This window comes from Formica exsecta, unplaced genomic scaffold (assembly GCF_003651465.1).
Source record: "Formica exsecta isolate Colony F162 unplaced genomic scaffold, ASM365146v1 scaffold174, whole genome shotgun sequence".
Taxonomy (NCBI): domain Eukaryota; kingdom Metazoa; phylum Arthropoda; class Insecta; order Hymenoptera; family Formicidae; genus Formica; species Formica exsecta.
In genome coordinates, this window is record NW_021849056.1 from 624,682 (window position 1) to 641,722 (window position 17,041).

A 17,041-nucleotide genomic window follows, 5' to 3' on the forward strand; every position below is an offset into this window, starting at 1 on the left:
AACAATGAAGGTATTCCTCTTTAGTTCAAGTTTCATCCTCAACCACACCAAGAATACCGACTTTTCCGCAATTTAGCAATTCCTCGACAAATCTAATCGAGGTTTCGCGTGGGATGTCGCGATGGCGATCGCCTCCTCTTCCTGCCTACTTCGTTATCATATCGTGGGGCGAACAATGCGCGATTATTATTATTCTCTCCTTGTATTACCATACGATCGTTAATGTTAATGAACCCCGCTATTAAGATGACACTAATTGCGTACTATCGTGACCGCGTTTGGAACGGACGCGGGGATAAATCATCGCGAACGAGACATTAGTACCTCGCGGCGTGACCAAAATTTAAATTTTATTTTATTAATTAACAAGCATGGTACCGGAATCAATTCCGCCAGTCACTTTCCAATCTTAATATTGCGAGCCAACTGCATCATAAATCTATCCTGCGGCGAAAGATGTATTTTCGCGATCCTCGAGCTATCTATAAATCCGACATCTGATATCTAAATTATCTCGAATCGTAATTACCGGTCATCTCGTACATCGATGAGAAATATTATCGATGATATTGGAAATCATATACATCAAGAAATCACGCTTGCAACTAATGGCAGTGAAAGCAGAGGTCTTATAGATTTTTAAATATATTTTCCGGTGAAGTCAGTCATGTGTAATTTTATGTCAAATTATCTCTTGAATTGATGGTTCCTTTGAAAGTCTAACTCAAAGTTCTAACGATACCTAAGACACCTGCGCTTGCGACAGTGGAGAGACGGGTGTACCTTGATAAGGATACTTTCACTATTAGGTCGCAACGTGCACCGTGCGAATCAGCGAATGCACTCTCGAGGACACCGAAGTTTCGCACGTTGTAAGATCACTGGCGCCAACAACGGCCGGCGTCTCCGTTGAATAAGGTCAACCGCGATATTGAACGTTGATTAATGCTCCGGTCAATCTCGAGGAATGCAAAGCTAGATCATACGGATTGCTCAATATCTATCTATCCATTACGATAAAAACACGTGTATCGTTTATTCGCCTCGGGATACGTCAAATAAGTTACTTGAACATTGTGCAAGAATCATATTATCGATTCTATCTTATTGTTAGAAATGAAGATAATTATGCAGAAAAAGGGAGCCACTCCTGATTTCGATCATTTTGAAATATGTTATCAAGGTCATCATCCTGAATAATGTTGTGAAGGTTTTAGCTCGTTTTATTAAAAAGTTATTAGCAAAGAAAGTATAAAGAATAGTATGTAATTCTATGACACCGTATATAGATTATATGTTTTCTGCTGAAAATAATGGCAGTTACATATCCTCTAACTAAAAATATAAATAAATAAATAAAATGAAATAAATAAAAATGTTCAGTACCTTGAAAAATTATTATTTTGTTTTTTGATATTAGGTTTAGGTTAGATAGGTTTGGGTTAGATTAGAATTTTTCGGGATGAGGGTGCAGGGGGAGAGGCTCCGCCCCTTTCATTTATAACACATAAATAAATGAATTTGCTAAGGTACGCTCTATTAAATGTACATAGTGTCAGAAAAATTACATTTTATTTAGTAAACTTTTTTTGTTAATAACTTGTTAATAAACAACGAGCATCGGCTAAAACCTTCACAACATTACTTAGGATGATGACCTTGATAACATATTTCGAAATTATCAAAATCGGGAGTGGCTCCCTTTTTCTGCATAATTACCGCAATGAATTTTGAAGAAAGAAATTATTTAATCTCAAAGAATTTTGAAAATATCGTTAGTTCAGAAAAAAAAAGATCAAAATTTACTAAATTATCATTTTTATAATTTCCTATCCAAAAAATAACTATAAAAAAAATCTATGCATAAAATTCAACTTTGCATTAAAAAGTGGATTGTAATTTATATCTAAAAGGTTACGTTTCCGATTCGTTGCCAATTATAAAATACACCCGTCGTAACGTTATAAATTACACGATACATGTACACGCATTAAAATATATAATGTCGCATAAATTATGTCGCTAAATGTACGCGCGCAGGAGAATGCAAACGTACCTACAACAAAGTGATTAAGAGAGAGAAAGAAAAGGAGGAGAGAGAATGGCGAAATTCAAGTGACAAAGTAGGCGTCATAACTGTCGACCTTGCCTCTCGCCACGGCGCCTAAAAGCAGATTAAGTCCCCGAAAGTGCACTTACATAAGTTCCCGCTTGTATCCGAGACGGATGGGAGTCGCGCAAACGCACAGCGGGACATTTCGCGAAACGGTGACGAAAGTAACGGAATTTTGCGTGCACGCACGTACGTGTTCGTAAATTAAAGTTCACGAGACTTTAATCTTGATTGATCGAGACACAAACCGAGCTCTCGAAGACACGTTAAAGAAGAGAAAAAAAGAGAGGGTTAAATATGAAGTATCAAATCCACGAATAAAAAGAATGGGAAAGAGAGAGAGAGAGAGAGAGAGAGAGAGAGAGAGAGAGGCTGCTCTTTTTATTCACGAATATCAAATAATATCTCGACATGATATGATATGATGAAACCAGCTTCGATATGACGGTTCAATCTTTATTTTGCGCGCGAAATCGCCCGGAATATGTCACACATACGATTGAGTTTCGAAAATGAAGATTTTCGAAAACATGGGCAGGCAAATTTTTTAAGAAATAAGTAAAAAATATTGTGAATAATTATAAAAAATATTGTGAAATATATTGTGAATAAATGTGTCACGTTGGCGTTATAAATTACATGAATTTTGCGTAGCACGAATGAATAGTATCCTTGATTTATAAGATACATTTTAAATACATTTCCATTAGTATAAAAATCATTTGAAACATAAAATCCTATCTAAAATAAAATTATGCATATTTCGTGCGTTCGCATTATATTATATATAACGCGCAAAATGCGCGATTATATGGTACGTAAAAATAATAAAAGTTCACTGTTTCAAGGTCCAGCATCTTAATTTATTTTTCAGATAAGATCGTCGAGAATTTAATAGCACGTCGAGATATATATTTTTCCCCCAATTATCTATAAAAATTAAATCCGGATCGCAAAACTCGATTTTTTCGCGACGCGATACCGATCAGATTTACGATCGTGATGCCGATGCACGCTTCGTTTTTATTTCCGTACCGATGCAAATGACGCGAAACGCCAGCGCAGTTACATCGTACGGTATTTTAACGCTGTAACATGCATCGAGTTTCAACAATCCGGTTCCGAATCATCGATAAATCCGGCGTAAAATCGCGAAAGCGGGTGCAGTACGCGTGTAACGCGTAAATTTCGCGCGTGCGCCTTTTTTTTTACGTCCTTTTATTATCGATTAATTATTAACCATAATAACTGACGGCGAGAAAGCGGTTTGACAAAAATACGCGCTGTAGACATATGTGCGATATTAATTTGAGAGCTGGATTTCGCATCGCCGTCGCTAATTACGACAATCTCGTAGCGAAATTCAAGCGAGATACAGAGTGTTTAAAAAAAAAGGGTAAAATATTTTAAGGAGATTTAGTATGCCCCAAAATAAGTTAAAAAGTTTTAATGAACATGGGTCCGCTAATGAACCGTTTTTGGGATATTTGCAATATTTCATAATTTAACTTACCCATAACTAATTTTATGAATTCTACGGAATATTCTGAAAATACTAAATCCACTGAATTCTTTGATTCTGAAGAGTCTACTAATTTAGCCATAATTAATTTATATATAATTTTTATTTAATTTATTAGAGGCTCAAAATGACCTTCCATATCTATGTCTGCATCTCCGCGAAAAAGAATCTCGTGCTCTTTCAAATACACTTGGGTTCTTTCTGATTATGACGTAGGCTTCTTGAAGAAGCCTACGTCATAATCAGAAAGAACCCAAGTGTATTTGAAAGAGCACGAGATTCTTTTTCGCGGAGATGCAGACATAGATATGGAAGGTCATTTTGAGCCTCTTCTCTAATAAGATAAGGTGTAATTTTTTTTTAACCGGCTATTTTTTTACATACATTATAATAAAAATAAAAATTTAAAACAAAAAATAAAAATTATAAAAATATAAAAAGATAAAAATATCAAAAACAAAAAAAAATAAAAATATCTCAAAAACGACTCATTTGCAGACTCATATTTATAAAAATTTTTCGACTTGTTTGGACATATTAAATCCTTTTAAAATATTTTACCCTTTTTTAAACATCCTGTATACCGTTAAGAGAGTCTTAATTACGCTCGATCAATCGCGTTTATAATCGCGTATTATTACCGTCGTAAAGTCACTTAAGTAATTGCAGTTGTCAAGTACGAATGTTTTCGAAAACCTTTTGAGCATTCGGACTGAGCGCGTTCGATATCGACAACTTTTGGCTGATAAAGCCTTGAATTTGCAGTATATGGGGTGTCTTAAAATCCATGATCTTGATTTTAACGAGAGATTCGTTGATGAATTAAAAAAGAGTAATTGTTTCCTCGAAATATAATTTTCACAGAGGAAAGTTTATTTATCTTATTTATTCCTCATGTTTTTGATATAGTTACGCTGACACGTACGATATGAAATGTAAGGCAATGTAATAGAAATGTTCTTAGTTGCTGCAACCGGTTCTAGAATTTTTAGATTTCGAAGAAGCGAGAAATGTATCGCCGCTCAACACTTGACAAACGCCGATCAGTGAAATCGTCCGATAACACACTTATCACCATCGACGGAGTGCGCTGAACCACGACGCACGACTAGTCGCCTTAAATAATGACAAGTAACCGTGCGTGATAAAAAAATGCGCGACGGGACGAGAAATCCAACCTTCTTATCGCGCGATCGCGGAATTTCTCGTTTTGCGCGGTTGGCGACACGAGAGCTGATGAAGTTTCGCAGAAAATTGATTACAGATTACTTATGCATGAATTCACATCCCCTATATATCCTATCTCCTTACGAGGATATGTCTATTCAACGTCACACACGCAATAATATTTAATAAGTTACGAGACAAGTTATAAATTTTTCTAAATCAAATTTTGAAAATATTTAGGCTAATTCGTCTAGTTTGACATCGCAAATGAATTTTATTTACCTTCTAATCTTAATATACTGATAATATATAATATACTGTGAAAAAAAAATTTGTTTCCTTTTTATAATTTTATATAAAATAATTTTCAATCTATTATCCATTGATATATTATTATTTATTTCGTGAATTTTAAATTATTAGATAAAATCTTTAGTAGTTATTCGCTTATATATGAATCAACATCTCTCGTACATTACGTGTGTGTCGTACAAGAGTATATTATATACATCATATTAAATATACAGGGTGTTTTAGGTCAGATCAATGAAACTTCAGGATCTTATAGGAAATTGAATTTGAAACAAAAAAGTTTTGAGCTAATTTTGTAAGCTAATAAACCTCGAAAAATCAGGATTTTTAAAAATAACTTCAAAAACCTTTATCCATTTAAAAAAAAAGTAACAAAATAAATCTGATGGGTAATTAAATAACAAACTAAATTACAGCAATTTCATTTAATTCTGATAAGGCGTTCAAGAGAAAATAAGCTCAAAGCAACGAAAAAAGCAGAAACTTGATAAAACCACCTTTCGATGGTCTTTGTGTAAATACTACATTCGTAGTGCAAACATTGCAAATGCAAACATAAAAATGTTCTTATTAAATTTTGATTATAACTAATTACTTACAGAGAGTTTATTAGCTATAACTTTTTAACGAAGCGTTTCCGGATTTATGTTTATAGGAACTTTTTTGTTCTAAATTAAATTTCTTATAAAACCCTGAAGTTTCATTGATCTGATCTGGAACACCCTGTATAAATACATCCAACACTCACCAGTCGATGTATCGCTTCCACTCCTCCCTTTGTCTGGTTGCTGCTGGCTGTTCCTTCGCGCCATCCAAAATGATCATCCACGTGGACACGCTGCGATTGCTCTTGCGATCTCTCTCACACACACAATACCGAGTAATTCTTCCATAACGATCGCCCGTTACTTCGTACGGCACTCCCGGACATTTTACAGACACGCACTTGGACTCGCGAGAATAAATGACACGAGATACACACGCGTCGGTTTATCGGAATCAAGATCGTTCACCGGTAGAAAATCCGGTTGCCGAAAATGGCGAAGCACACTAGAATATCGCAAGAGAGATCACTTGTGTCTCGATGAAAATTCGTTACTCTCAAATCCCTCGACGATCCTCTTGACACTGGCGCTCGAATAAAGCTGAACGCACACTATACGTCACCGTCATATCAACGCAACGTCAGATATTCTGATATGACTCTCGAACACACTGACTGTCACGGACTGATATTTAAAACTCGTGTAAGAATTTTGGCGCCATATCTCGCCAGTGACGTCACGTAGTGTATGACGTACGCGCGTAGATCGTATTCACGCCGATTACGAAGGTCCATCGATCTCGTTCGATCTGATATTTACACTCATTATCAGACGATCACCCGTTACTCGATACGACACTCCCGACCCTCGTTCGCGCACAAAATTCACCGTCGACGTGTAAACGACGCGAAAAATCACAGAGCTGTCACGGCTCGTTCGCGAACCCGACGAGTAATGTGATACAACTGACAACTGAAGATGCCCGCGAGTAATCTCCGATCACGTGACCCATGAGCGCCCCCTCGTCGACCTTAACAAACTACGAAGGCGAAAATTCAACTATACATTTTATTAAATTATACGTATTTGGAGGGAATAAATACGCGGTACTATATGTGCTTTTATGTTCACGGATATATATGTATTATTTGTATCTATGTGAAAGCGTAGAAAGCTTCGCACAATTTCTCTAGTAATTTAATTATCGAATAAAACAACACGATTTATGTATATATATATCTGTAATGTAAAAATTCTTTGTGGAAAAATAGAAAATATTGCGTTTTCACATAATCATAAATATAAAACACATAAGAATATTCTTTCTATTTTTACTCGAAATATATAAACTATGCAAGTTTCAAATAAATTGATGCGTGTAAAAATATATATTTATTCACCGAATAATTGAGTAAGAAAATCGACGAGATGTGAATTTTATTCGCGACACGATCGCGATTTTTTTCGTTTCAAATAAACGCGACGCGAGAAACGATTTACTAATTTCGATCACTTTATTATACGAGGAATGTAAGAGTTCACATACGTGATAGAATCTTGTGAGGATAATGAAATTAAAACGAGTCTAATTAATAATACGATGAGAGATTCGACGACGAAACGATGTTACCGCGACGCTAGACTCGGTTAGACTGACGTGAAATTAGGCTACTAGTATTACTCTACATGCGTGTATGTATATGTGTGTACGCCTCGCGTCGAGGTCACGGCTTCCAAGAATGTCATGTCACATAAGATGCTCTCGACTGACGCTCGCCTCGAGCAATTGTTTACATCAACAAATTCCGAAACCGTCCCTTTTTTCGCTGTGTATCTTTTCTCATGTTATTTTTACTTTTTTTTACACGCTCACGAGATAAGACACAACGCGGATCAAATGTATAATATTATGAATAAGGATAGAAAGCAATCTCGTCTTGAGGAAAATGGCAATCTAGTGCGGAAAAAGATTAAAGGATTCGCTTGCATTCGTTATCGAGAAAATATATGTTACATATTATGATTGTTTTATGATTAATCCAAGAATTATAGGAATCGAAGTTACATTGCGTGCGTTATTTTCACGTGGTTATTTTCCCTTCTCATCCTACTTTCTCTTTCTTTTTACGTATATATATGTGGAAAATATTATTGTGTGAAATAATATTTTATCTTGCATGATTTCTTTTCAATGCACTTTATACATTTAATTGAGACTACTTTTTACACTCGTTTTAAATTTAAAACATCATTATTATTTGAATAGATATAGAGACACCGTTATATGCGGACACTGAATAAATAAATCAAAGAATAAAAGTTCTAAAAAACATTTCTCGAAGAGAAAATGCATTGCAAAATTATATCATTAAAAAATATAAATAGATAATATAATGTTAAACGTTTAATTATGTTTTATTTAAAATATCTAACAAGAATTATTGCTGGGTCTATAAATCCGAAAATGATAAAATAATCAAAAACTGGCTTGCAGTGTATGACAAGTAGGTTTATGAGACTCTTTATATCGTCCGCATATATTTTTCATCGTAATATAATGATCGTAATATAATGATTGCCGGCTAATAAAATTCCTCTTTTATCCACGAAATAAAACGCCGATCGTTCTTTAACGTCATTGAAGATTTAATATTAATATCAATAAGGAAACTTTATGATATCCTCCGACGTGAAAACTGTGTTCCACTAACATTCAGAACTTTATAATTTTTTTCAATGCACTTTATGGCGATTTTTTCCATTTTAAGAATGTCTCTATTTTAAAGGGATAAATTCTAATTTTATATGTGCGTATATGTAATGTATATATAATATATATATATATATATATATTATATAATAAAATATGTGGAGTTCAGAACTTTATAATTTTATCAGATTATTTTGACTTCAAATCGAATCAGCTGCAGAGTGCGATTCAATTTAATTCTGGATTTAAAAATTTACGATTCTAAAAATAAATTTGTCAGATTGAATAGATACTTTATTCTGATGTCTTGATTTAATTTTATATTCTATATTTTTTCTCTCGTAGACACACACACATACATGCTCACAAATGGATCAAAATTTCTATAATTCAATTAAAGAACATTATTTTTCCTGATAATTTTTCTTATTATAAGGTATATAAAATCTTTTAATTTAAAAATCGCGTTTATATAGAAATAGAAAATTTTCAAAGGATATAAATTAATTAATTAACAGAAAACCTCTTGTCTCTAAAACTCTATGTTCATTATTCATATGTTTATTAAAACATGTTTTCATTTATTGATTAAATCATTTTAATCAATTCGAAACGGATGAAAAAGAGTTTAGTGAGAGTTTCTCGAAGAAAATTGATCGACGTCCAGCAAACTACAGCTTCTTGCGGTATTCTACGCCGGCGACGAGCAAATTCAATCGACGTTTACACCGTGCTTACGCACTACTTTAATCCAATTAAATCTGACAAAAAAAAAAAGAAGACGGCGCGACAAGAACGTTGGCGGACCGGTAGAGCCAGACACTCTTACGCGACATTACGATATCCTTCCTCTTTCTTTTTCCTCGTCCAGCATTCCGCGGATCTAATATCTTGTTCTTGCAGGGATGTGTGTGTGTGTGTCTTGTCGTCGTCGATTATACGCGGGTTCAGCTAAAGAAATGGATTTGCTCGTAAAATCGAGAGCCACAATCGGCCGGTGAAACGCACCAATAAATTGTCGGCCAGTGAATTTATTCGTGAATTAAATCCGCCACGATGGCGACCCGATTATTCATTAATAGAGCCAATACTTAGCACGTGCGATAACTCGATCGCGCATTGAATCGGTTATTTCACAGCGTGTCTCTTGCGCAATATTGCAGACAGGTTGCAGGCTGGGCGAAAAGACTGGGATGCTCGAAGACACTGTAAAATGATATTTGAACGTTAATATTAGAAAATAGTTATCTATGGCAAATTTTGATTTAATAAAAAAATTAACGTCAACTTTGTCAAAAATTTACCGTCCGAGATAATATCTTTTAGTAAGTTTGTAACACCCTGGGTATAATAATGCGATGAACGATCTGCGGTCGCAATCGGTTCCACTTTGCTCCGCATGCACGGCGATTATAAGAAAACGAGCTCAACCCGTAATTACGCGCAAGACGCAAGATACCGCCGAATAACGTAATAGCCACGTAGTGTGGCTGTTTTCGGTGTTTTCTGCGTCTGGCGTGAATAACCGGTGCAATTACCAAGTACACGAAAGGTTGCATTAACCTCCTTGACCCATCGGGATCTTTTGACCTCGCCGAGGTCGGCCAATCGAGATCATGCTTATTACTCTTGAATGCCAATGTACGGTCTGTCGCAAAAATTACCGCCTGCTGCGATCGCCGAAAAATGGTACTAAATATATCTGAAACACAAATATCTGATAAATAAAACACGTTTTGTCAAATTGCCAAAAAAAATTTGCGATATTAAAAAAGCGTAGAAAAATAGTTTTTAATAAACTGGCTGAAATATATTTATTTGTTGCTTATTAAAAACCGTCTTTACTTATGCGTGTAAAATAATACGTGCATAATTTTATGTTCATTATGAAATATTTTATAGCAGCGTCAGAAACTCAAAGGAACATGAAAACGATATTTTCTCGACGAAGACCATAACATATATTTCTTTTTCATTGTACTTCATAATTATCGTTCTTTATACAAAGCCCGTTAGCTTAAAGTCGCTCTCTCTCTCTCTCTCTTCTTTATTTCTCGCGCGTTTTGCGGCCAACAGCGGACGATATATTTTACACGCCTCGGACATTAATCAGAGCTGCAACCACATTTTTGCTCGGTCGCGATTTTCAGAAGGTGGAAACTTCTTTCTCTCTCCTCCTCCTCTCTTCACTGTGTCCTACGTAAGAATAAGCATAAAGAAGAAATCGCGAAGAAACTTCGGTCGGACGTATCTTGCGAGAGCGCGACATTAATCAACGCGATCCAACATTGTATCGTTCTTTTCTACAGCGCGATATTCTCGAGCTGGGCGAAGCTTTTTGCGCGTCCATCGGTACCAGCGTGTCCATAAAGGGAAAGGAGAGGAAACCGTGGCGCGTTATCCTTTGCGAAATTCAGCGGGCGATATATACGGGGGGACTATCCTTGGCACAAAGATATAAATTAATGATACTGCGCTCCCGAATTTTTCTTATCCGATGAAAGATGAAGGAAGCGCGTCGCATTCGCGCGAGAAAGTTGAGAGTTACGATAAGTTCTTAACGTAATCTTCGCGCCAGAGAGCAAGCTACTGTTTTTATTGCCTTGCGAATGGACTAACAATTTAGCGACAAAAATGGTCTCAACGTAAAATATCCTTTGACACGAGTTGAAAAATGGAATGCTGTCTTAATAATGTCAACGCGTCTCGCACGATTTGCCTCGTAATCGTTCACGGTTCCGTTGTGCAACACAAATGCGGGATGCCGTAAATATCGACGGGAGAAAGGGTTGATCTCCCGGCACAGAGAGAACGGATCTCTCGGTATCGGTTCAGTGGTTCGGGAGACGGCGCCGTCCGTCGTGCATCGCCCTTTACATTTACGGCATCCTCGAATTCCAATAAAACGCCTTTTTGTAGCACGTCCAGAGTGTCACCGCGGCGACAAAGGGCCGGGTATATCAGTCTGCATTTCTCGGCGAAAGACAACGACGACGACAACGACGACGACAACGATGAGGACGATGACGATGAGTCTTCCTTGGAAGAGAGATGTGGTCTTACCGCTTTTTTCCTGTTACCAGTGCGAGATGCACTCCCGCTTTGTCTACCCGAATGGAAATTAGATCCGCTCTCGTTCCTCCTCCTCCTCCCCTTTTCCTCCCAGGCGTATCGTGGGATTGAGAAGGAGCCGAGGACTTTTATCTCCGACGTAAGCAGATTCCGTCTGAAGTCTCCATTTCAGTCGGCATTACGCTCCGTGGTCGTCTCGCACGTTTGTCAGAAGGCGCTTCCGAAATTATTTGGAGCCGCGTAATCCTGTCGCTTCGTTTGGTTCCCGGACAATCTAATAAAGAAAACATGGATTTAGCAGAACTTTGTCTATGGATGTAGATGTAAAATTGTAAATTGCTAGATTGCATATTCACAAAGATACTCCACAGAGATTGTAATATGTACTTATTGTTTGAATATAATTTGTTAGCTTGAATTTTATGTGTGTGAAAATCATGACAGAGAATGGTTTCAAAATCTTTCTTTATCTTAATATAATTTATATTTTTTAAGAGCTATATTAATTTCTTTTGTTAAATTTAGATCGATTTATTATGATAAATTTTTTTTAACTTAAAACTAAATTGTTTTATCTATATTTATTACCACAATTTTAAGAAAAATTTCTCTCTCTCTCTCTCTTATTAGAAAAATATTTCTCTTTGTTTAATTTATGTTTGCGCGCGAATAGGAAATTGTTTCCAAAAACTACTAATATTATTCATCTCTTTCCGAAAGTATAACATAATTCTTTATTTATCTTTTGCAGCACACATGTCCAATTTTAATTTATTTTGTTTATCCATATAACGTAATCGCTAAACAAACTGCATGTCGCAACATCGGTCACCGCTTTATCACAAGACAAATCTGCGAGACTCATTTTGCCGGAAGCGGCATAAAATAGATGAATATTGAACATGGTGCCTCGGGTCATAGAGAATGAACTCTTTCATGAAACGCGTCGACCGGACACACGGTAGCGGTAGAAAAAGAGATAGGAAGTGATTGCATTTCGCTTTGTGATCAAAGTGAATCTTTGTAATCTCCTGTATTCGCTAGTTTTCGTACTTTATCGACTCGGTCCAGACCGAGTACGAAAAGTAAACTGTTCTCTATTCGCCTCTAATTTTAGGCATCAGAAAGAGTCTGCCAAAGAACGATTTAAGAATTGAGTTTTCGAAATTTTTCGTGATAAAATATTTCATTTAACTTATACATATTAAAATTACTGAAAGATATAATGTACATATAATTGGTAATATAATTTTTTATATATTTATTATTTTAAATTTTAACGAGTTAATGATTTCCGTTCCCTTTTTTCTATCTCAAGTTGTGTCGTCGACATTATAGACTTGACTGACAGGAAAGTAACAATGCAAGATTCATGTCGAGCCGCTTGTAGAGATCGCGAAAAGGGATAAAGGGGGGGGAACGGAGCAAACAAAGAGTAGAGGTCGCTAATCTTCTCTTGTATGGAAAAATCGAGAGAGCGACCACTGGTGCAGACTCAGACTGAGGTTTTCGAATAAGCTATTCATTCGGTGCAATATACCGTGTTAATATAGTGCATCCCGTCTAGACGGCAACGGCCGTTCTAGTCGGGCGAAAAGTTACCTCGTTACGTGGCGAATTCCTGCGGAAAGAACCGGGAAAGAACGGGGATAAATGAATTTGGAAATAATCCGTGCCGCGCTCTCGGTGGTCTTTTACCTAGAAATTGCAAAAAAAAAAAAAAAAAAAAAAAAAATGCAAAAAAAAAAAAATCCTCTTATCGAAACAATGAAAGAATATAACCAGGTTTTCGCACAAACAAAAACTTAGTAAATAAATTTCAATCTATACTTTCTATACGCAAAAAGTCTCAATCAATGAAAAGAAATTAAAGATACTTTTAGTCAAATTCTTTTAGAAAAAATAACGTTATAAGTCACAATTCTACAAATACAAGATCTGCGCGTCGAAGAGCGTTCGCCGTCTCGTCGTATTCGCGCGCCGTTCCTTAATAACCTGGTTTAATTAAATTCAAAGCGCACGTCGTCGTCGCTTCGATGTCCAATAACCGACGGTGGCAGTTGTGCGATGCAACCACCACGGAAACTGGTGCAAACTCGCTCGGGAGCCACGGACGACGTTATCGGGACGTCGAGAGCGAGCGCGACGGGACGTCGTACAATACGTCGCATTCAACGGACCGCGTGCGGTGTCAGTGGCACCCACGTCGATATAATGTATAACAGTCACGGTGCATCGAGGTATATCGCTCGATTCTAGTCAATATAGGAAACTGCGCCTATAATAAAGACAAGAATTCCGCGATGAGAGAATTCCTGCGCGCTGCGTTGTGTTGAAATATACATCTTGTCGTTCTCTGACAAGTTGGAAAGTTTGTATCCAAAGTATCCGTGTCATGATGTTCGCACACCGTTGAAAACACTATATGATAGTTTGTACGAGCCCCGCGACGATGATCCAATCCACTTTCTCTGACAAGCTTTGAGGGAATTTATCCTTGAAGTTGGAAAAAATTGACTTTTCGCTCTCGAATTTTTTTCTCTGGAGAAATCTAAAATCCTAAAACATTAGAATGGTATTCGTATCTTATTTTGTCTTCCACGTAAATTATCTAGTATAATAGCTTTGTAATATATAATACAAAAAGCATAATTGATTGTATATATATAAAATCAATTATACTTTTATATAAATACCATGCTTTTGATAATGTATAGAAACGTACTTCAAATTTCAAACAAAAATTGATTGCAGCGTCCACTTTAAATCGTTCCAACAAATTGTCATCGTTCAGATTGCTGCTCCAATTTGACCCTAGGGCTCTGACAAAACAAAAACGACATTCGAGAACGCTGTTTATCAGCCTCGCGAGTGTTCTTGCGAAAAAAAAGAACGGAATCCCGTGCGGCGAATAACAGCGCAACGCGAACGTACATTTTCGAGGATCAGCAATTAATTCGACCGCTCGGTATATTTGGAGTAGCGAGAGAATAGCCGGGTCGGAACGCGCATTCTCGATAGCTTTATAAAAGGCTTTTACCAACGCAAATGCTATAATACATGTGTGCGTACGCACATATACGCAGCTCTTTCTCTCTGCCTCTCGCAGGTTACAATTTAACGTATACCGGGTGCGACAACAAAATTAGCGCTTCCATCTCGCCCATCTGCCGCAATGTCCATCGCCCATTATCCGCCGGTCGGATGATAATAACTGTCCATTAGCTTGGCGACGTCAATGTATAACGCAATTGGATGAAGTATCGCTTCGTTAATCAAATTCTGAAATTTACGTAAATTAGATTGATCAGGTATTGGCTTGTTACAAATTTTCGCGATAAATCCGTGGCGGTAAAATATATCTTTAAATTGCACATCTAAACTTTTTAGATAATTTTCGCTCGTGTTAAAAAAATTGCGTGTATATAATATATGTATAAAATATACATTTTTCTCCAAATTTTTAATATATAGAAATTGATGAGAATTATCGACTCATTTTCTAAAACAAAGCAAGATAGTGTATAAATGTTTCTAAAATAATGTCTCTAAAAATAAATTCTCTTCTCTTTGGAAATTTGAATAATTATTATACATTGTTATCTGCTACTAATCGTTCCTAATTTAAATAAAGTTTAGGTAAAATCTTTTGAATTTAATTGAATATATGGCTATAACATGCAAAACATCGATACTTAATCATCGTGTGACAAGCAGAGATATTTTTTTGAAGATATGATCGATATACGCTGTCGAGCATGTGTGACCATTAAATGATCGATGTCAATCCATCCATCAACACGATGACTGTTTTTCTATTCCACTTTTAATGCATAGCATGGGATAGCATCGTATGTAACTATACGTTGCGGATACTTTATTTAATATAATATACGATTGTGTTAGAAAAAAATTCATTGCACGGAACGATTAATTTTTAGCGCACAAAACTGTTCTTATCACAACCGTTTCAAGTTATTTCAATTTACAAAAAAAAGAATTAATTAATTTCATAATTAAATATCAAAATAATATTGTTTCGATAATTTTGTTATAAACGGTTTTACTAAAAGTATCTTCATCTTTCTGTATCATTATAACAAAAAATCTATGATATTCATGAAATTTATAATTCGCAGACCTCGTAATTATGTTCGAAGACGTTATTTTCGATGTTTATTATTTAAATTTGCGCACAGATTAGTATAAAATACGGCCTTTTCAAAATTATGCGCGGTTTCATGGTCCTCGAGAAAGATGTCATTATGACGCAGGTGCGAGACTCCTATTCACGTTCCGTACCTCATTAGTCCGTTTCAGAAGACTGGTCGGAATGACTAGAATTCGCCTTGAAAAGAATGGATTTCACACGACGTGCGAACAGCTGATTGCCAATAGCGTAAATAGGTTAACGTGTCCCCGGAATATACATTACTTGAGAAAATTTGCTCTTTTATATAATATACTTAATTTTCATCATATGTATATATGCATATTTTCTTCTCGCAATTAAAAAATATTTATAAATAATTTTATTGCAATTAAAATATTTCAGATTTATTCATCGACAAGAAAAAGAGAGACCTCGTTTTTTCATATTATACAGGGTGCGGCATTTATAGTGACGCGGGCATATTTTTCGGAAACAAAGTGAGATATCAAAAAATGTAATATCTTACTTCGTTTCCGAAAAATATGTCCGCGTCACTATAAATGCCGCACCCTGTATATATAATTTAGGGCCTTAAAAGAACTTTTAAAACTTTTAATTGCATTATCTCGACGAATTAGCTGGTCGCGACTATTCCGTGTTTCGCAACGAAGGGTTAATGAACGTAATACACGTTGACGTTGGTAAATTTGGTCAACTCCGCACCCTTTCGGGTGCGCCCCGCGATCAGGACGACGCACCCTTCCATATTGCGTCGAGTCAGCTTCGACGTAACGCGCACATCTGTGATATTTTTCTCCTGTATGTGTGTGTGTGTGATTGTTCATGCTTTTTAATCACGAAGAGAGAAAAACACAGCGAGCCGGGAGATCAACTACCTCGGCGGAATATAATCATTCTTTCGTCGTGACGTTGATAGGCGAGGCGCGCGCGCGCGTTAATAACACTAATTGTATTAGCGACCGATGCTTCATTAATTAAAGAGCTTGCCTTAGTCTACGACAAAAATGAGGATATTTTAAGAGCGAATATATATATGTATATCGAGAGACAGATTATTCGCTAGAGAGCTTATTCGTCTTTAAGAATATTCTTATTTCGCGAAAAAATAACGAATGAAAGAATCATCATTTCTTATCGCGATCGCGTTAAATGCTAATGATTATTTTTCATTAGTTCGGACCTAAACACAATTATCGTCTTTAAAAATTATTCTTTTTATAATATTTTTAATGAATTCTCTAAATTCAAGAGGGAATATCATTATACACAATGCAAGATGATTTTATTCTGTATAGATTAATAGCTAAAGCAAAATTTACAGGGGATGCCGGGGGGAGAGGGGAGGGATTGTTGTTATACGGGATGGGGGAGAAAAAATGGGCGCGAAGACTGCGCCGAGTGTTACTGAAAAAATACCATCGTTTTT

The 17,041-nt window shown here is 36.2% G+C and overlaps 1 protein-coding gene across 2 annotated transcripts in view; it reads right to left on the reverse strand.

Annotated features, from left to right (window-relative positions):
- LOC115233398 overlaps positions 1-7,253 on the reverse strand; it is an 82,436-nt gene extending 75,183 nt beyond the window's left edge. The window contains exons 1-2 of one of the 2 annotated variants that reach the window (XM_029803788.1): positions 7,060-7,253; positions 5,863-6,698 (exon numbers count right to left, since the gene is read on the reverse strand). The gene's annotated coding sequence lies outside the window, so the exon portion shown is untranslated. Of the gene's footprint in view, positions 1-5,862; positions 6,858-7,059 lie in introns of those variants that run through there. The other variant, XM_029803787.1, reaches the window with a different exon arrangement.
- Positions 7,254-17,041: the final 9,788 nt, after the last annotated feature.